At 42.4% G+C, this 13,088-nt stretch overlaps 1 protein-coding gene; it reads right to left on the bottom strand.

Annotated features, from left to right (window-relative positions):
- LOC111156510 (lysine methyltransferase 5A) overlaps positions 1-13,088 on the bottom strand; it is a 69,541-nt gene that overhangs the window by 6,825 nt on the left and 49,628 nt on the right.

Here is a 13,088-nt window from a genome sequence, read left to right on the forward strand (position 1 = left end):
CCCGCTTTAAGATTTTATATTTAAATACTCTGTATACCCAAGATGGGGCTCGAACTCAGGACCCTGAGATCAAGCGTCTCATGCTCCACGGACTGAGCCAGTCTGGCACCCTGAGACTTTCTGGGGGGAGAGTTCCTCGTTTCAGAACTGTTAGCCCTTCAGGGGGAGGGTTCCTCCAATACAGAATGGGTACCAGTCTCTCAGAAACAGCTTTTGATGATCAGCCTGCTGACTGTACAGATAAAAACTATGGCCCCGGGGGCACCTGGGTGGCTCAGTGGGTTAAGCCTCTGCCTTCAGCTCAGTTCATGACCTCGGGGTCCTGGGATCAAGTCCCGCATCTGGCTCTCTGCTTGGCAGGGAGCCTGCTTCCTCCTCCTCTCTCTCTCTGCTTGCCTCTCTGCCTACTTGTGATCCCTCTCTGTCAAATAAATAAAAAAATCTTTAAAAAAAAAAAAAAAAACTATGGCCCGGCCCATGGGCACCGGGATGGCTAATGATCTGGTTTCTGCTCAGGTCCTGATCTCAGGGTTGTGAGCTGGAATGCTGCCCCAGGCTCCTTGTTCAGTGGGGAGTCTGCTACTCTCCCGCTCACTCTGCCCCCCCACCGCTCGTGCTCACTGGCTCTCTAAACAGATAAATAAAATCTTAAAAAAAAAAACAACAAAAAAACACAAAAACCCATGGCCCGGGAGCTTCCTCAACCTGGGTTCAGATCACTAAATATCATTTAAAACGTCACTGGCCTTGTTAGGGCACCTTTGACATCCCTAAACTGGTGTATTTAAGAACACAGTTGGAAAGGGGAAGCTATCATACTTCACGAAATCAGTGGAAGCCTGTTTCAGTTGGTGGTTATAAGCCCTCAAAAGAAACGACTCAGTGATAGCCGCTGTAAAAGAAAAAAACTCAAAAGTCAAAGATGAAAACAATTAGAACAACTCAACACTGAATCAAAAATTATTCCACATCTTCCATTTCCAGTTCTTCATCCCCCACTGCATGCTTTCTACTTTTTCTGTTATATGCTGGTCCTAAACAGAACTTAATCTTGCAAAAGACTTTCCTAACCCAAAAGAAAATTCGAAAGATTTCACCTGACAACTAATTTGGACTATCAGTGCCCTTAATCCAGACCCTTCTGACGTTTACCAACTAGTATGCATGCTTGTTGGCCCTATACAGGACCAAGAATGGATGAATAAAGCTGGGAAGGAAGACCCCATACAGGATTTTGAACTTCCCCATAATGAGGCCCTAGAAAAAAACTTCTAATACAGCTGCAAATTTAGTCAAAATGATTCCCCATATGTGGGCACCTCAAATAAATTAGAAGGCAGTACAAAACAAAGGAAGAACTTCTTTTACAATTTTTTGATAGATTCAAAAAAGTGTTTGTCCAAAATTCTGGAACCCTTAGTTTGGATAAAGGATCAAATTGTTTTAATCCAAGTTTCTAGAAGACCTCCTTTATTCAGTCTCAACTCTGGTCAGACAACACGACCCTGACCAGCAGACCAAACTCCTCATGATCTAGCATGATTGGCAAAGATGATCAGCTAATAACAAAATAAATTTTTAAAAATTAAAACATTTTTTTAACTTAAAAAAAAGTTTTTTTTTTAGATTTTACTTATTTATTTGACAGAGAGAGAGATCACAAGTAGGCAGAGAGGCAGGCGGGGGTAGGGGGGGAAGCGGGCTCTCTGCTCAGCAGATGCGGGGCTCGATCCCAGGACCCCGAAACCACAACCTGAGCCGAAGGCAGCGGCTCAACCCACTGAGCCACCCAGGCACCCCAACTTAAAAAAAATTTTTTTAAAGAATTAATGGCTAACCTTATGGCTCTACAAATGGCAAACTCCAAATCCATGTCATAAGTTAAAACATTTGACTCAACTGATAAAACCTGTTTCTTTTGCAAAAACCTGGACATTTCAGGGGTACCGGGTTGGCTCAGTCAGTAGGGTGAGCCACTCTTGATCTCAGGGTCATGAGTTCAAGCCCCACATTGGGCATGGAGCCTACTTAAAAGAATTGTAAACAAAGCAAAACAAGCAAACAAACAAAAAACCCTGGACCTTTCAAAAAGGAATGCTTGAACTATAAAAGATGGCTCCAAAAGATCAAAAAAACCATGGGGCTCCTGGGAGCTGCAGTCAGTTAAGCATCTGACTCTTGAATTTGGCGCAGGTTATGATCTCAGGGTCCTGAGATCAAGACCTGAGTCTGGCTCCATGCTGGACATGGAGCCTGCTTAGGATTCTTTTCTCCCTCTCCCTCTGCACATGCCGCCCGCCCCACAACCCCATTCACACGTGCATACATGTGTGCACTCTATCTCTCTCAAAAAAAAAAAAACCAAAAACACAAATCTCAAAACCAATTCCTCTATCAGATTATAGATGTTCCAAGGACAAAATGGGGATTTTTTTCCCCTTTCTCCTACCAAACCCCAATGGAGAAACTCCCATAACAATTCAGAATGAAGATGGTTTTATTCTTTTTTTTTACAATTTAACTTGACTAATTTATTTCAGAGAGAGAGTGTGAGCTGGGAGAGGAGCAGTGGGGGAAGGACAGACAGACTGCGCCCAGTCCTACCACCCCAAGATCGCAATCTGAATGAATATCATGAGTCGGATGCTGACCCACCCAGGCACCACCGAGACGTTTTATTCTTATAGACACTGGAGCAATTCCTTCAATCCTCAACCCCCGATCTATTTTCTAGTCCCCTGCCTCAAGAATACAAAAGCACTTAACCATGATCAGGGTCACTAATCAGCCACCAACTGTCCCATTATCTCAACTCCTAGAGTTCATTCTTGGCACTCAACAAGGCAAAACAAAATGGTACCCTCATCGCCGATACTTTCTTTTATTTTTTAAGTAGGCTCCATACCCAACGTGGGGTTCAAACTCAGGACCCTAAGATCAAGAGTCACTACTCTACCGACTGAGCCACCCGGGCACATCACCCTCCAGCACTTTTGTTAGGAAGAAATTTTTTGCAGGCTTACCAGGCCTATATTTCCTATGACTAAAAAAAATGAAGTGCTGTTACATTTGCCTTCTCACTCTTCAGAATTCCTAACTGATCTGCCCAGTACTTCCCCCTAGTCAGTCCACTGCCCTGACCCTCACCCCTCCCCCACCCCCCACCCCTTTCCCCCCCAACCCGGTTCCTAAATGTGCTCCCTGACCAATTGTGGGCAACCTCTTCTACCAGTATAGGACACATAATCTTGACTCCCCCAATAACTATTCAAATTGATCCATTAAAGGACTTACCCAATATTAAGTAATACCCTTTAAGCCCTATGGCCATTAAAAGAATAACTCCTATTATATAAGACTTTATCAACAAAGGATTGATCATTCCCACTACTAATCCTTGTATTACCCCCATTTTTCCAGTTAAAAAGCCCCAAAATAGAGGAAAGCATTTTGTTCAAGACCTTAGGGCAATTACCAATACAGTCACACCCTGTACCCCTATTGTTCCTGACTCCCACACCCTCCTCTAACATACCAGCTGAAACTACCATTTTTTCTGTCATTGCCTTGTGCAGTGCCTTCTTCAGCATCCCTATCAGCCCCCAAAGTCAGTATCTTTTTACTTTTGCATGGTATAATCAACAATACACTTGGATAGTCCTACCCCAGGAATATGCTGAAAGTCCTTCCTATTTGCTGACTGAAAAGCTCTTGATTTCCCTGGCTTATCTATGCTTTACAATATACAGATAATTTATTACTATGTTCTCCCACCCTAAAGGCTTGTCCCACTGATGCTAACTAAATGCCTTCTCAAACAATTAGCCAACAAAGGACACAACGATCTAAACATAAATTACAACTCTGCTCTGCTTCCGTCAAATTCCTAGGCCACCTTTTGCTGGATGGGCTAAAAATAGAACCAGACAAATTACTACCTTCACCCAGGCCCCTCAACCCCAGACTAAAAGACAATTATAGGGTTTCTGGGTCTTGCAGGGTATTGTCGCCTTTGGATTCCCAATTATTTCATCACAGCTCAACCCTTACATTGCCTTCCACTGCAAGCCTGATCGATCCCATGCCCTCAAGAGGCCCAAGATGACTTTGTATCTTTTTTTTTAAGTGTATGTATTTATTTAAATAATCTCTACACCCAGTAAGGGGCTCGAACTCACCATTCGAGATCACACATTCACCAACTGAGCCAGGCAGGCAACCTACCTTTGTATCTTTAAAAATTAAAAAACAGCTCGTCTTTTCCACGATGCTAGGACATCCTAACTGCCAACTGCCCTTCCTTCTTGTTCATCTGGGAATCCTTCCCCAAAGGCTTGGAGGCCTGCAACACCACATAGGATATTATAGTCTTCAGTTAGAGACCGTGGCCAAACATTCATCTCCCATATGCCATGTCCTAGCAACCTGCCTCTATACTCATTACTGCCACCAAAAACTAATACTGGTTTCTCTCCTACAGATAGTAGTTCCACATCCAGTTAAAACACTTAGACTCCCACCACACCCAGCACCTGCCAGCTGACTTACAAAATTTGAACCACAGTTTCCTTCCTCTCCAAACATTTCATCCTCTCACCGTCCTGTCAATCCTGCTACCTTATTTCCCTTACTCCTCAAAACTCAACTGAGTTTTTACAATTTCATCCTTGTAACTGACTCATTCCTTACCCCTCAATTAGACTTTTGTGAAATTCCCTTCTCAAATACAGATTTTATTTGGTTTACTGACTCATTGATCTTATATTATTTTTTTAATTTTTTTTAAGATTTTATTTATTTATTTGACAGAGATCACAAGTAGACACAGAGACAGGCAGAGAGAGAGGAGGGAAGCAGCCTCCCTGTTGAGCAGAGAGCCCGATGTGGGGCTCGATTCCAAGACCCTGGGATTACGACCTGAGATGAAGACAGAGGCTTAACCACTGAGCCACTCAGGCGCCCCTGATCTTATATTAAAAGATGATCAGGTGCCGCCTGGATGACTCAGTCAGTTAAGCGTCTGCCTTTGGCTCAGGTCATGATCCAGGGTCCTGGGATCTAGCCCCATGTCAGGCTCCCTGCTCAGCGGGGAGCCTGCTTCCTCCCTCTCTCTCTGCCCCTCCTCCTGCCTCATGCACTCTCTTTCTCTCTCAAATAAATAAAATCTTAAAAAATGATCAAGAAAAATACAATGCAGTATAGTCTAGTATCCACTGAAAAAATTATGGAAGCAGAATCTTTATCCAAGTTTCATGTGGCCCAACAAGCTGAATTACATGCTCTAAAAAGAGCCAATTGATAATAAAAACTCTCATCGTCTATACAGATAGCAGATATGCTTTTGGGGTCATCCCTGGTTTTGGTAAGCTCTGGAAGCAGGGTTTCTGACATCCTCTGTACCTAGGGGCACCAGACTGGCTCAGTCGGTAGAGCATGGGACTCTTGATTTTGGGGTAATAGGTTTGAGCCCCATGTTGGGTGTAGAGATTACTTAAAAATAAAATCTTTTTTAAAAAAACTCCAAAGCTTATTAAAACTGCTTGACTCCATTCTCCTTCCCTCCAGCTTAGCTCTTATAAAAGTTCAAAGTCCATTTCAAACTTGATACCCTTAAAGCCAAGAGCAATCGTTAGGGTACCCAAGCCACCAAAGATGTGACGCTTCAAACTTCTGATTTACAAATGTTCATCTGTGTGACACATTGGGGCACAATTAAATGGTCCTATGGGCACAACAATGCTATTGGAAGCCGTCTCCAACTGTTGCCCAACTAATATTTCAAAATGTACAATTTGCTCCTTGCACAATCCTGGGAAACCATATCACGTTGCGTTACGTCAAGTTCCTCTTCCCCACGGGTCTTTTAACATCTGGCAAATTGATTTCATCCAGCTTCCCCTGTGGTAACGATCTGTATGTTTTCTCACGGAATGGAGGCGTTTCTTTGCAGGCAAGCAACAGCAAAAGCAGTGGCTAAAACCTATTAGAAAAAAAAAATCATTCCCAATTAGGGTACCTTGACCCTATATATGTATATCAGGAGGATATATATCCTCTTGAGGTTGTATTTTCTTCTTCTCCTGGGGGACACAATGTAGAATGAATCTTTAATAAGTTTGGCCTTTCATATATATTCTGTACAGGAGAATGTCTTCTTGTCACAAAGTAGAGGGCAAGTGACCTCTCTCTCTCTCTCTCTCTCTCTCTCTCTCTCTCTATATATATATATATATATATATATATATGAGTGTGTGTGTGTGTGTGTGTGTGTGTGTGTGTGTGTGTGTGTATATATGATATACTGGAAGACATATAAACTTAAAGATTCATAACAGACGTAAAGGAAAGTACTTCGGTATTGTTAACCCCCTTATGTGCAGCAAAGCTACAAGGGGCTGGTTCATGCATGGATTCATGTTTCTCATTTAAAAAGGCTCCACATCCTGAAAATGACTGGAGAGTCACTCCCCTTTTAGAGACCCAGAACGGAAGTAGACAAGGTCCACAGCCAGCAGTTGATACTCAAGATTCCAGACCAGACCCAGAACCTTCCTTTTATTTGAATTCTCATTTTTTTTCTTTTTGTCTCTTTTCCACCACCCAGTATTGGCCTGAAGTCATTCATGACCTCTGCCTGCTCCCTCGGTAGGACTTCTTAACCGAAGACTTCCTTTACTTTCCTTTAGGCTTTTTTTTTTTTTTTTAAAGATTTCATTCATCTGTTTGTCAGAGAAAGAGATCACAAGGAGGCAGAGAGGCAGGCAGAGAGAGAGAAGCAGGCTCCCTGCCGAGCAGAGAGCCCGACATGGGTCTGGATCCGAGGACCCTGAGATCATGACCTGAGCCAAAGGCAGAGGCTTAACCCACTGAGCCACCCAGGTGCCCCGACCTTTAAGCTTTAATAAGACTTGACACCAGGGCACCTGACTGGCTCAGTCAGTAGATGTGCACTCAATCTTGGGGTCATGAATTTGAGCCCCATGTTGGGTATAGAGATTATTTTAAAAAAATAACATACTTTAAAAAAATAATAAGACCTAACACCCTATAGTCTCTACCCTTTTTCTTTTAAGTTTTTATTTTATTTTATTTTTATTTCAATTTACTTGAGAGAGAGAGAGAAAGAGAAAGAGAGGGAGAGCACAAGCAGGGGGAACAGTGGAGGGAGAGGGAGAAGCAGGCTCCTGCTGAGCAGGGAGCCCAACACTGGGCTTGATCCCAGGACCCTGAGATCATGACCTGAGCCAAAAGCAGACACTTAACTGACTGAGCCACCTAGGTTCCCTGAGTCTCTACCCTTTGTTCTCAATTCCTATGCACATTCAAGATGAAAAACCAATTAAGAATATTCTACTACTATGTTCCATCAAAGAGGATTGAATGGAATACCAGCTCCGTTGTTAAGCTGTCCCAAGCCATAGCCCAAGAGACCCCCCCTTAAGAACTGCTGGGTGTGTCACGACAGACACTCCAACCAAATACAAAATGCTCCCTCTTCACTCCTCTCCGCACAATAAACATTGTCTCGCAGATTAAGATCACGTGCAATGACTCTAATCCAATACCCTTGCTCCTCCACCCCAGAAGTACCCTAACCCCATTTTCTTTAACCTCCTTTCCCTGTTTTGACATTCTTCATGCCCATAATTTGATTTCTTGTGTAAGATATGTCCACCTGGGACCTAGTGTGGTGTCTGCAGATGTAAATCTCACCTTTTGCTATCGTCCATCAAGCTGCAGCTATATCTCATCCACCTCTCCTAACGCTACTGCCCCCTGCCCCGTCATCCCAGAGCCGAAGATGAACCATGAAACTTACTATCAATGCTTGGGTCCACTAATCTCCAGGGGAATGATTCATAAAAAGCCCTGTCATTGGAATTCTTGGAAGAGCTTTTGCTCTAATCAAACCAATGCTAGGTTCTAGCCTTCCTGTGACCGCGATAAACCTTACATTGCAGAACCCCTATCTTCCTTCTGTGCCAACTCTTCTTCCCAATCATCAGTAGCACCACTCTGGACGATAAAACAGGAGCAAATCAATCTTGCTGTGCTCCCACGGCAGCCCCTTTAATTATCTTCCCATATTGGCAAACCCCTATGGAAAAATAACTAGCCAAACCCTACCCTTCAAATGCATTAACAATGCCTGGGTCACTAGACAATGCATGCTAGGATCCGTAAAAACCCATCTGTCTATCTTCTTGCCCACACACCCCACAGTCCCTCATAGAACCAAAAGGGCTTTGGGTATAATGATTGCTAGAATTAGTCTGGCCATAGGCATGTTGGTCCCCTGGGAAGAATCTGCTTATCATGAAACTACCCTGTGTAATCTAACAAGTATCCTAGAAGAATTATCCTACTATACTGCTTCAGTCCTTACAAAACTTAACAATGATAACTGCACTCCCCTGCTTCAGTAGTCCTAGACTATCAAACAGCACTGACAGTTGGCAGAACTAGGGGGTGTCTGCTGTTGCTGATAGCTCTCATTGTACCTCGAGAAATACTTCCTCCCAAGTTGAACTAGATAATTTTTTTTATACAAGCCTCCTAGCTTCACAATATCAACAACCCCACCTCCAGTGCAATTTGAAATCACAGTAAAAGTTATCTACCATTGCCCAATCTCTTTAGTTAGTTGTTTGGCAAAATAGAAAACATCCTTCAATTTGGACTACAGGGCGTGACTGGCTGGCTCAGTCAAGCATCTCAGGGTCATAGGTTCGAGCCCCATGTTGGGTGTAGAGATTACTTAAAAATAAACTCTTAAGGGGTGCCTGAGGCTGAGTGAGTTAAGTGTCTGACTCTTGATTTCAATTCAGGTCACGACCTCAGGATCCTGGGATCGAGCCCCACGTCAGGCTCTATGCTAAGAGCCTTGATGTGCTTGAGATTTTCTCTTGCCTTCTCCCTCTGTCCCTTCCCACCCCATCTGAATTAAATAAATTTTTTAAAAAATCAAGTCTTAAGGGGCACCTGGGTGGCTTAGTCGTTAAGCATCTGCCTTCGGCTTGGGTCCTGAACTCAGGGTCCTGGGATCAAGCCCCGCATTGGGGTGTCTGCTCGGCGGGAAGCCTGCTTCTCCCTCTCTCTCTGCTTGTGTTCCCTCTCTCACTGTGTTTCTCTCTGTGTCAAATTCTGTGTCAAATAAATAAATAAAATCTTTAAAAAAAAAAGTCTTAAAAAATCTGGACTACAGTTCTGTATGGTACTATTAATTTTGGTATTAAGCTTCTGATGCTATATAAAATACTCTTTCTAGGGGTGCCTGGGTGGCTCAGTTGGTTAAGCATCAGATTCTTGATCTCAGCTTAGGGCTTGAGTTCAAGCCCTGCATTGGGCTCCATGCTGGGTGTGTAGACTACTTAAAAAAAAAAAAAAAAAAAAAAAAAAAAAATATATATATATATATATATATATATATATATATATATATATACTTGGCTTGTTTCCAGAAGTTGCTTCTCTTTCTCTTCTTCCATTTGCAAGCTAATTACGGTGACCCAGGCTTCTGTATGTACTGCTCCAATCCTATGCCGTGTGATTCTTGAGGCATAATGAAAGTCCCCTGCCATTAGAGTCACAGTTCAGAAGCCCAGATTGTGTGGGAAGGAGGAGAGAACCATGTGATCAATAAATATTTGTAAAACAGATAGATGTATGTATTCTGATTATGTTATGTTTCCTTTTTTTTTTTTTTTAAGATTTTATTTATTTGACAGACAGATAGCAAATAGGCAGAGAGGCAGGTTGCGGGGGGAGGGGGGAAGCATGCTCCCTGCTGAGCAGAGAGCCGGATGTGGGGCTCTATCCCAGGACTCTGGGATCATGACCTGAGCTGAAGGCAGAGGCTTTAACCCACTGAGCCACCCAGGGGCCCCATGTTTCCTTTTTTTGACAGATGTTTCTATTCGGGTAGATTACAACTTGATTGTGTTACAACTTGAAATTTGTTGATACAATCATGCTTAAATTTGATGCCGGGTGTCTTGTGGTTTTCTTCAGCCACTCATTTTAAGATCAATCCTTACAAGTGGATGATCCCTGCAAATGATGTCATTTTCACTCTAATCTTAGCCTTAGAAGGTAAGTTTAATTCCAATTGCTAAAGATGTCTTCCTGTTACCAAGTCTTCACTGAGTCTTTATTATGTAGGTAAATGTAGCTTTCTTCATAGTACGTTTTCTTAAAATATATTAATAAAAATGTATTATTGAGTAAAAATGAATAATACTTATGTTTAAAATTGTGTTTAAAAATGCATAAGTGTGGTTTTAAAAAGTGTGTGTGTGTGTGTGTGTGTGTGGTCTATGTGTAGATGCAATTGAATACTATTGAGCCTTAAAAGGAAGGAAATTCTGATCTTTGCAATAACATGGATTAACCTGGAAGACATTATGCTAAGGGAAATAAGCTGGCACAAAATGAATCATACAAATATTGTATGATTCCATTTGTATGAAGGACCTAGAATAGTTACATCCACGGAGAGAGAGAGAGTAGAATGTTGGTGGGTTTAACTTTAGTGTTTAATGGGTATAGGGAGAATGAGCATGTTCTGGAGATGGATGGTGATGAGTTACCCAACATTTTGAATGGACTTAATGTCACTGCACTGCACGCTTAAGAATAGTTAAAATGGTAAATTTGTATGTGTCTTTTACAAGAGCAGGAAAAAGTTTTGTTAAATATATATGCACACCCCAGTAGCAGTGAGCACAAGTTAACATCCAGATCTTGGTTTCTAGTATTCTCCAATAAAAGTAGCTGGTGCTCCTTGGAGAAATGGCAAGTCTAACGCTGGGGCGAGAAACATACAAGATGAGCTTGGAGCAGTGTGTAGTGCCAAGAAGGAAGGAACTGCTCAGAACAAAACACTCACCAATGATGATGATGTCACGGGCCCATGGGAGCCCCCTGAAGGCTCCCAATGACCAAAGCAGATAAAATAGTGTTAGATTATAAACCAAAATTGGGGCATCCGCGTGGCTCAGTTGGTTGGGTGTCTGCCTTTGGCTCAGGTCATGGTCTCAGGATCCTGGGATCCAGCCCCAAGTTGGGCTCCCTCATTAGTGGGGAGTCTCCCTCTCCCTCTGCCCCTCCTCACAGCTCATACTTTGTCTCTCTCTCCCTCTCTATCTCAAATAAATTGTCCTTGAATTAAGAATTTCTGAGATACGTATGTATATGTCTGTCTTGATCTTCTACAACATCCTACAATGTGCTTGAATCTCTCAGATATAATGATGAACAAAAAAGCTGGATTCAAAGAAATACAGACTAAACATTTTCACTTATGGGAAATTCTAGGATAAGCAGAACTAACTTGTGATGATGATAAGGATCAAAATAGAGATTTCCTGTGGAGGAGGGGGTTACTGATGGGAATGGGGCATAAGGGGGCCTCCTGGAGTAGTGGGAATGTTTTATATCTTATCTTGATGGTGGTTATAGAGTTACACGTTTATGAAAAATTCATCAAGATGTACATCTAATGGTGCAGCTGCTCTGCAAAACAGTATGGAGTTTCCTCAAAATGTTAAAAATAGAGCTATCCTATGACCCAGTAATTGCACACACTACTAGGTACTTATCCAAAGAATATAAACATAGAGATTTGAAGGGGCACATGCACCCCAATACTTATAGCAGCAAAGTCCACAATAGTCAAACTATGGAAAAAACCCAGATGTTTATTAACAGATGAATGGATAAAGGTGTGTGTTTGTGTGTGCACACACATATATATGTGTATATATACTATATTTTATATGTATACATATATATTTTATATTTTATTTATAGTGTGCATATACTATATATAAAAAGATGTGATATGTATGTAACATATATATAATGGAATATTACTCAGCCATCAAAAAGAATGAAACCTTGCCACTTGCAACGACCTGAAAGGAACTAGAGGGTATTATGCTCAATGAAATAAGTCAGTCAGAGAAGACGAGTGACTCATGATTTCCCCCATATGTGGAATCTAAGAAAGAAAACACATGAACATAGAGGAAGGGAAGGAAAAATCAAGTAACAAGAAAACAGAGAGGGAGGCAGACCTTAAGAGACTCTTAAGTCTAGGAAACAGACTGAGGGTTGCTGGAGGGGAGCGAGGGGAGGGGATGGGGTAACTGGGTGCTGGGCATTAAGGAGGGCACGAGATGTAATGAGCACAACTAATGAATCACTGAATTCTACCTCCAAAACCAATAATACAATTTAAATTGAATTTTAAAAATTTTTAAGAAGATGTGCATCTAAGATTTGTGCATGTGAACATACAAATGTAATGTGTTCATGCCTCAGTCAAGTGTAAATATGTGTGCGAGAGGTATGGCTACTGTCAGTACGGTAGCCTCTAGCCACTTGCCACTGGCTATATAAAATTCAACTTAATTAAGTTAAAAAAAATTTTTTTTTGAGAGAGAGTGAGCATGGGGGAGGGGAGAGAAGGGCAGAGGGAGAGAGAGAATCTTGAGCAGGCTCCATGCTCAACTCGATGCCTGACCCAGGGCTCAACGTGGGGGCTCAATCTCAGGACCCTGAGGTCAGAATCCTGAGATCACGACCTGAGCCAAAATCAAGAGTCAGATGCTTAACCGACTGAGCCACCCGGGTGCCCCTGACTTAATTAACTGAAGTTTAAAAACTCAGCTTCCCAGTTGGATGAGCCGCATTTCAAGCGCTCAACAGGGGTGGTAGCTAGTGGCTCACGTATTGGATGGTGTAGACAGAACATTTCCATCACTGTAGAAAGTTTTGTCAGACTACACTGGCGCAGAACAGTGTTGTCCCACAGAAGGAATGTCAGCCGCACATGTCATCTTAAATTTTATAGTAACCACATTAAAAAAGTGAAAAGAAACCAATGAAGCTAATTTTATTTTTAAGATTTTATTTATTTATTCGACAGAGAGAGACACAGCAAGAGAGGGAACACAACAGGGGAAGGGAGAGAGGGAGAAGCAGGTTTCCCGCTGAGCAGAGAGCCCAATGCGGGGCTCGATCCCAGGACCCTGGGATCATGACCTGAGGGGAAGGCAGAGGCTTTAACCCACTGAACCACCCAG

This window comes from Enhydra lutris, unplaced genomic scaffold (assembly GCF_002288905.1).
Source record: "Enhydra lutris kenyoni isolate GAN:26980312 unplaced genomic scaffold, ASM228890v2 scaffoldscaffold46, whole genome shotgun sequence".
Lineage (NCBI taxonomy): Eukaryota > Metazoa > Chordata > Mammalia > Carnivora > Mustelidae > Enhydra > Enhydra lutris.